Raw genomic sequence first — 9,205 nt, 5'->3', positions numbered from 1 at the left:
CACACACACACACACACACACACACACACACACACAAACACACACGCCTGTACCATCCACCCCTCACAAACACACGGGAACACACACGCAGGAACACACACGCACGCACGCACACACGCGCACGCATGTACACGGCAGAGACACACAGATACAGAGACATACACAGAAAGACAGAGAAACAGGCAGGAACACACAAACACATAAACACGCACAGGAACACACACACACACACACACACAAACACACAAAACACACACATACGCACGGATACACACACACACACACAGAAACACACAAACAGCCAGCAACACACAAACAGAATACACAAACAGGAACACACATAAACAAAAAAAACACACAAACTCGAAGAAACACACACGGACAAACACAGAAACACACCCGCACATAAAGTCAGGCACACAGAGAAACAGCTAGGAACACACAAACAGACACGCACGCACAAGGAACACACACACACACACACACACACAAAAAAACACGCACACACACATATACAGAAACGCACACACACAGAAACACACACGTACACAGAGACAAATCCTTGGGCCAACAGCAGAGTGCAGAGGCTCATCTCCCCCGGCTGAAATTCCTCTTTGTGGGGGGGAGGGGGGGGGGGGAGACAACAGCAGCAGATCCCGACCCTGCTCTCAAAGCTCCGGCCCGCTCTGCTCTAAGGCAGGTATCAGACAGACAGCCCTGGAAGGTATCAGACAGACAGGCTGATCTAAGGCAGGTATCAGACAGACAGGCTGATCTAAGGCAGGTACCAGACAGACAGGCTGTTCTAAGGCAGGTATCAGACAGACAGGCTGTTCTAAGGCAGGTATCAGACAGACAGCCCCGGCCCCAGCTCCCCTCTCCTGGTGTCTCCTCTCCCGGTGTCTCCTCTCCCCACTCCTGGTGTCTCCTCTCCCCTCTCCTGGTGTCTCCTCTCCCCTCTCCTGGTGTCTCCTCTCTCCTCTCGGCTCCCTGGCTGTTTCACCTCCTCCCTTTTCATTAAAGGGGTGATGTGATATGCTTTTTTAAACCTTTTTCCTTTGCCTTAGACTGTCATGTGACGTATGTAAACATGTTTTACATCTGCTGAACTAGAAACGTCTGAGCCTGGGGGAGTGTGCGCGCCCACCGAGAACGCCGCTCCATAAGTGTTTGTAACAGCTAGTTTGCGCTCAGACTTTACTTCCGTACCGGTGAGCGTCAGACTTTGCAGACTATACAACTCCTCGGGTGTGAATTCGCCGACGCACGCGCATTGCGTTCGACCAATCAGTATCACTGGCAGGGTCGGGTTCCAAGTCTAACAAAGCCTTTATTGAACATTTTCCGAATGATACCCAGCCCTCATTTTGCGTATTTTTTTAATTGCATTGTGCGAAAGACGTCTTCTGTGAGACGTCCGCTAGGATTCAGATTCAATAAGCTGATTCTGATTTGGATTCGGATTCAGTAAAATGCTGGATCCAAGTATGAGGACACCTTAGACCAGGGTTGGATTACACTGTCAGAGCCCGGCCAATCACAGGGCCCCGTGCTGTTGGGGAGGATTCAGAGACAACCGAGCGGACATGACCTGTCTGCCGGTCAGTCCTCCGTCCTGTCCACTCCCGGCTCACCTGAGCTCCTGCTCCGTGTCTCTCCTCCTCACCTGAGCTCTCTGCTCTCTCTCCTCCCGTTCGGTCTTGGCAGGCTGCTCTGCCGATCGGTTGACTGTCTGCTGGCTCGTTGGCTGGCTGGCAGGCTGTTTGGCCGGCTGGGAGGCTAGCTGGCTGGCAGGTCAGTTAGCAGACTGGGATGTTGGCCGACTGTCTAACTGGTGGATTTACCGACTGGCAGCGTGGCTGGTTGACTGTCCATGAGGGCATCTTGGCCGGGCCGGCTGCCTATCTGGCTGGCTGGCTGGCAGACAAAATCGCATCCCAGTTTATCGCTGGATGTGTCACGGTCGGCTTTTGTGTCATGCCTTCATGGATATATTTATTTACTTTTCCCTTTAAAACGGCAGAGCACATTGTGATGATCGGCTTTCGTCAGGCAACAGCTAATTGCAAATAATTATCATGATGGCATTTAATTTGAGTAATTGTGTTCTTTTGGATTCTATTCTAATCCCTTCCTCTTCTGTTCTGGAATGGTGCGTGTGTGTGCATTTGATTCCTATATGTTTGTCAGTCTGTCTGTGTGTGTGTGTGTGTGTGTGTGTGTGTGTGTGTGTGTGTGTGTGTGTGTGTGTGTGTGTGTGTGTGTGTGTGTGTGTGTGTGTGTGTTTGTGTGTTTGTGTGTGTGTGCATGTGATTGCTATATGTTTCTCATTGTGTGTTTGCGTGTCTGTGTGTGTGTGTGTGTGTGTGTGTGCGCTTGGCATTGGGAGGCCATTCTACCCTTTTCTTGACTTTCTTGTGCCTGGTTTCTCATTAGAATAGAGCAAACAGAAGCCTGGTCTCTGGCAGTATCTGAACCCCCCGGTCTCCTGGTTCCATACGTCCGGCGTGTCGACGGCAGGCCAGCTGCCCCTCCGTCCCATTCACTCCAGACAAACGATGACACGATCCACGCCAGATGAGATGATTCACGTCTGACGGGATATGTTTATGGTGCAGATCGGTGGCGCTCATTTAACGCGAACCGTGGCCTTCTGTGATGATTCTGTGGAGATTAGCGCCTCGGTGCGTGAGGTATGAACGCAGCAACAGGCAGACGTCAAATCCACACGTTTCCGTACGGGTTAAGGCTTAGTTATGGTTCCACGTCGACGCAACGCAAGGGGGGTACCGACCCATTACGTCTTTGCGGACCCTCCTTGCGTCTACGTGCATCGGTCCGCTCACTTAAAGCTGACGCAGAACCAAAAACAGGGTCACGAATGCGTCGAAGCTTCTGCGGGGTCATTGCGTCGCGTCGAGGTTGGAACCACAGCGGAGCCTTAACACACGGAACAGCACTTCGGATCGGACACGTCTCTGCTCCGTTTCTACATTTATTCCCTTCCGAGATAAAACATCTTCTAATGTTAACCCTCAACCCAAGCCACCCTGGGTTCAGCATTCACACCGTAGGAATAATATCCCGACAATAGCGGCCGGCGTCTGGCCGCTGATAGATTATGCACACAGAGCCCAAGGAGATCAGATTTGTCCTACAGCACCGCGCACGCCCCCGTAGGTCAGGCTGTTGAATCCTAATAAATCGCAGACATCTCTGGGCAGGGCGAGATGTCAGATCACCTTTCCCCCCTCCCCGCCCTCCTGTACCTGCCCTGTCGTAGCCCCCTCCCCCCTGCTTTCATTTCCCTTAGAGCCGATTGGATTAGTGATGGTGGCACTCTCTCTAACCCCCCATCCCCCCCCCCCCCCTCCCGTCCTGTCTGACAGAGCAGCCATCTCTCTGACGTCGGCCTGATGGATGGTGGATGGATGATAATGCACATCACCGTTGTTGTCTGTGTGACTGAGGAGTAGTCAGCCCCCCCCCCCCCCCCCCCCCCCCCCAGGAACACATGAGTAGACACATACACTGGGTCCGTGCAACAGTCTGCACACACCGCCTGGAACCACAGGAATACACACAGACGCACTCGCCATGCTCACTCCTTATGAACACCTGCAGCCACAGGAAGACATCTACACACTCCACTCTGGCTCGCTGTACATGAACCCCTCCCATTGTGGAGCAGGACCCAGACTGTCTCCTGAACCCCTCCCCTGGTGGACCCAGACTCAGCCTGGCTCCCTAACCGCAGCCATAGTGGACCCAGGCCCCTCCCATAGTGGAGCGGGTCTTTATGATCCCCTTCCCTGCGATTGGCCCGGTTGCCCAGGTCGGCCCCCCCGGGTAGGAACATAGCGCTGGTTCTTGTTGTCTCTGGCGCTGGTGCTCACTCTCAGTTCCTTCACTGTCCACATGGACTCGGCCTCTGAAGTAGGAGGTGGAGGAAGCGGGAACAGAACGAGTGACGGAGCAGTTTCAGTCGATGGAATACCGGCGGTGACTTGCGTTCATACCTTTTTTCTAAGTGTGTGTTTTGGCTCCGTTGGGCCCCTCCGTCGTATCCAGCATCACGGCCAGTCAAACGGCTCCCAACGGCATCAGCAGAAATAACACATAAACCACATCACCCTCCTTCCTTCGACTCAGCGTGGAGGTAAGTCGGGGAAAAAAGCCCAAAAGATTAAAAAAAAACGGTGTCCTCCTTCGCCCCCAAATCAGCAGTTTCCTGTACACTACATCAATATCGCCAGCGAGAGAGAGAGAGTGTCCTAATGTGGGCCAGCTTAGCAGGTACTTCATTTCACTGCAGTAATTAAGGGCCCATTTGGACGGGAACCTGGAGACACCCCCCTTGCCCCCGAGTAGCGTGATTGGTCTAATTAACTCATTTGGCCGCGGCTGATTGGGCGCTAAGTAATACAATCATTAGCCCGCCGGTCACTCACCTCCTGTCCGGCCCCCGCGGCAGGCGGGACAGGAAGTGGGACCCTGTCTGGCGCCGTTCCTGGGGTCTCACCTGCTCCGCACCTCGTTAGAGATCCTACCCCCGCACACGGACCCAGCCTGCCCACGTGCGCTCGCCGGGTCGCACGTGGACGGGAAACCATGGAAACACGCGACACACATGTTTACATTGACATTTACATTCAGGGCGTTTAGCAGACGCTTTTATCCAAAGCGACTTACAATAAGTACATGTGTCAGAAGAAGGAGAAACAACAGTACATGGCTGTGGTTACAGTGAGGACGTTCATAGAACCAAGTGCCAAGCACTAACAATCGCTAGGTGAACTCATTCTCTGAATGCAGCACAGATAGCTAGGATAAGACGCTACGCACTGATAATGTTTATTTTTAAGTGCCAGGACGTACAACATACAATAGGTGAGTGAGAGGCGTGTTGGGGGGGGGGGGGGGAGGTTATGCAGAGTCTAGGTGAACTCTGAACAAGTGAGTCTTGTTGGCTTTGAAGCTGGTGAGTCACTCTGTGCAAAAAGTCTGACCCCCCCCCAGGAGACAGAAGCCCGCTCTGGTGATGCATCCTACTGCATGATCCAGCGTCCATATGTGTCACGGTGTTGTCGTCCTTTCTTCCCTGTGTGTAACGGTGTTGTCGTCCTTTCTTCCCTGTGTGTCACGGTGTTCCCGTCGGGTCTTCCCGGTGTGTAACGGTGTTGTTGTCCTTTCTTCTCATGTGTGTAACGGTGTTGTCGTCCTTTCTTCCCGGTGTGTAACTGTGTTCCCGTCCTGTGATCCTCAGCGTGTTCTGGGATCTGTACTGCGCCGCCCCAGACCGGAGGGAGACCTGCGAGCACTCCAGCGAGGCCAAGGCCTTCCATGACTACGTGAGTACACTTTATAGACTTTACCCACCAGCTGTGTGTTATCTCACTGCAGTAGCTAACGCACACACACACACACACACACGCACACACACAACCGCTCAGACAGGCGCTCATACACACACACACACACACACACACACACACACACACACACACACACACACACACACACATGCGCGTGCACATGCACGCGCACACATGTACGCACACAACCCTTGCACACACACGCACGACCATTGCGCAAACAGACTCACAAACACCCGACATGTATGTGTACACAAACACCCACACACACACACACGGTTGTACAGCAGGGCCCGGTGTGAATCAAACAGAGAGGGCTGTTCTCTGTGTGCCGACGCCACGCTCCCCTGTTGGGACACGTCCTTCCGCCGTCCCGCCGTGACTCCCTGCTCCCGTATCCGTCTGCTCTTGTGCGCTCTGTCGTGTGTGTTCGCTGCTGGAATCACGTGTCTGTAGCTAGGGGTGTTGTTGTGGCACTACCTGAGCACAGCCGGGACGCTGCGGCGGAGGAGGGTGTCTCTTCCCGGCGGCGTCTTTGTGAGAGCCCGTCGGTCCCTTAGCCCTGAAGGTCCCGCCCTCACAGCCTGCCAAAGGTCAAAGGTCGGGGTACTTCCTGGCTGTTATATTGGTCCGTTCACAGCGTTGATGAAAGTCAGAGCGCACGCAGCTGCTGGCTTAGCACACGGACACGTGGTAACACACACGCGCACACGCACACGCACACACACACACACACACACACACAAACACACACACACACACACACACACACACACACACACACACACACACACACACACACACACACACACACGCACACACATCTAGTTCTGTGAAGCACCGTCCGCATCTATTAGTATGCTGCCTGGTATCGACTCTGTGAGAATCGACCGCAAAGGTCAAAGGTCCCGGCTCGCGGTCCGTCCTTACACTCCTCTCCCGGAGAGTGTTAGGCCACTCCATCGTTAGACTGCATAGAGCTTGCCGACGCGGTCGGGGGGGCTCTCACACTCTAATAGACGGATCGCCGCCCGCTCGTGTCTCGCTGCGTGGCAGCCCTTGGCGACCCTCTGGTTCGGGGCCCCATGGCGGTGGGAGAGCCTAGGGACCCCGGGTGACCCTGTAGTCTGGGGCCCAACGGAGGGGGCCAGCCTGGGGACAGTAACGGATTGAAAGGTTTGGCCGTGGATCACTAGACATTAACCTGGACTGGCCCCGACGCAGCCACCCTTCCCTGTTCGGTCCTTCATTCAGTGTGTCTCGTTGCATTGTTAAATATTTGTATTGCGTTGCCTTGGATGGGGTTTGAATGAGGATTAGGGGGGCATTAGCACCTGAGCTGGACTCAGTATATTAGCCACTGGCTCTCTCATTCTACCTGGGCAGGAGTGGAACCTGAAATGGATTAGAGGCGCTATTCTTACCACAGAATCCCATTCAGCTCCTCAGTCCGTGGCCAGCAGCCCGTTCGCTGAGGTATCTTATGAGGTTTGACAGCCCAAGTGTGAGCAGTTGTCATCCGAGCAGATTACATTTGTTGTGCGCGTGTTACAGATGTGTGTGCATGTGTTTGCGTGTGTGTGTGTGTGTATTAGAGAGAGAGAGGGACAGCGAGCGAGAGAGAGAGAGAGGGAGTGTGTAAACGTGGCAGTCTGTATGTGCACGCGTTAGACCACCATAAGATTAATTACATGGCTAATTAAACCTAGTAGTTAATTAAATCTGACAACTGTGTCTAATTAATCTAAATGCCGTATCATTTCCTACACCTTTCTCCAGAGGTAGGCCAGCTGGATGCCAGCGCGCCCGCGACTCTTAAGCGATTCAGAGCGACGACCGCGCCTGCGCGACGCCAGCTCGCTCCAAACCGCTCACAGCCCTGAGAGGTGAGCGGTTTGGAGCGAGCTCGCTCCAAACCGCTCACCTCTCCGGGCTGTGAGCGTCGGACGTTGTGCGCGGCGGAATGAGAAGCTAGCGCTAGCGACGGGCCGTTGGTCTGACAGTCGGGTGTGGGATGAATCACTTAGGCACCGGAGTCCAGGTCTCTGGGAGAGCAGGTGGAATAGATGCACGCTCTCCCTCTCCGTCTCTTGGTTCGAGGGTCTGTTTGATGGCGAGGTGAAAAAGAACGACTAGAATTAGTCAAGACTGTATTGTGGCGTTGTCCTTTTTATGTGTGGATCTTAACAAAAAGGAAAAATTCACAAAATCAAGCACCTGTATTTATTTGGCTGATTATATGGTGATGAATAAAGTATAAAGTACTTCATCAAGTGGTGGGGGGGGGGGGAATTGTACATTCTATCCTTGAAGCACAAACGGCGTACAAACACACACAGACACAAACGCGCACACACTCACACTAACACACTTTCACACTCGTTTTTCTCACACAGGGAGTGCTTTGTTCCATTTGGAGGGTTCATGTCCAGCTTTCCTTGACCCTTGACCCTTGACCTGGACGGAGAGCAGGGGGTCTGTGTGTGTGTGAACAGGCTCTCCACGCTCACTGTTTATCGGATGATCATTACAGCTTATAGCTTATATGCTTCTGTCGTGGCCATTGTGTGCAGCCTTTGTTGTTTTATGTTTACACGTGTTTATTGGATGCGTGTTAAGAACCTCTGAGAACGGTTAAGACGGAGAGGAGATTCTGCTGTGTGAGTGTGTGTGTGTGTGTGTGTGTGTGTGTGTGTGTGTGTGTGTGTATACGTGTGCGTGTGTGCGTTTGTGTGTGCGTGCGTGTGTGTATGTGTTCGACGTGCCTGCCTGTGTAAATGTGTTTTGTGGTGTTTCTGCAGACATTGTACCTGTCTTCCCACAAACATATGGCTCATAATACTGTGTGTTTGCATGTGTCTATGTGTGTGAGTGTGTGTGTGTGTCCATGCGGTTTTGTGTGTGTATTTGTGTGAGTCTATGCATGTGTGTGTGTGTGTGTGTTTGTGTGTGTCTCTGCTTGTGTGTGTGTGTTTGTTTGTCTGTGTGTGTGTTTGTGTCTGTTTGTGTTTGCGCGTGTGTATGTCTCTGCGTGTGTGTGTGTGTGTGTGTGTGGATTTGTGTTTGTGTTTGCCTGTCTGTGTGTGTGTGTGTATGTGTGTGTGTCTCTGCCTGTGTGTGTGTGTGTGTGGATTTGTGTTTGTGTTTGCCTGTTTGTGTGTTTGTGTGTGTGTGTGTGTGTCTATGTGAGTTTGTGCGTGTCTATGCGTGTGTGTGTGTGTGTGTGTGTGTGTGTGTGTGTGTGTGTGTGTGTGTGTGTGTGTGTGTGTGTGTGTGTGTGTGGTTGATTCCCCCCAGGCCTTAAAGGCGTCTGCCTGTCTCTGATTAACTCGGTCTCCTCGCTCCCCGTGGACCAGAGGCTTGATCAAGTCTGTATCGTGGCCCCCCCTGCTGATAACCGCTTCCTCCATCCCCTGAGAAGACCCCCCTCCCCCGTACCCACGACCCCCCCCCCCCCCCCTCCCATCACTACCCACCCCCCCCTCCCTGCGTTCCCGCTAGTCTCCGGCTGGGAGAGAGGAGACCCCGCGGGAGGGGGGTAGGAGTGGGGGGCGTGGAGCCTCTCAGAGACGGGCTGCTGGGGGCCGTAGGCTGGGGAGGGGGGCATGGAGCCTCTCAGAGACGGGCTGCTGGGGGCCGTAGGCTGGGGAGGGGGGCATGGAGCCTCTCAGAGACGGGCTGCTGGGGGCCGTAGGCTGGGGAGGGGGGCATGGAGCCTCTCAGAGACGGCCTGGTGGGGGCCGTAGGCGGGGGAGGGGGGCATGGAGCTGTTCTGCTGCCGCTCCCCCACCCGCTGGCTTGGTGGTTTGAGTGTGAAACGCTGAGGAAAC

General features: G+C 53.8%; 1 long non-coding RNA gene across 1 annotated transcript in view; it reads left to right on the top strand.

Moving 5' to 3' along the window:
* Nucleotides 1-8,291, top strand: part of LOC115539006 (uncharacterized) — a 14,446-nt gene extending 6,155 nt beyond the window's left edge. The window contains exon 3 of the long non-coding RNA XR_003975643.1: nt 5,267-8,291. This is a non-coding gene — a long non-coding RNA (uncharacterized LOC115539006). The remainder of the gene's footprint in view (nt 1-5,266) is intronic.
* The last annotated feature ends 914 nt before the right edge of the window (nt 8,292-9,205 follow it).

Source organism: Gadus morhua, unplaced genomic scaffold (genome assembly GCF_902167405.1).
Source record: "Gadus morhua unplaced genomic scaffold, gadMor3.0, whole genome shotgun sequence".
Taxonomy (NCBI): domain Eukaryota; kingdom Metazoa; phylum Chordata; class Actinopteri; order Gadiformes; family Gadidae; genus Gadus; species Gadus morhua.
The sequence above is the reverse complement of the archived record's forward strand: the minus strand, read 5'-3'. Positions and strand labels throughout refer to the sequence as shown.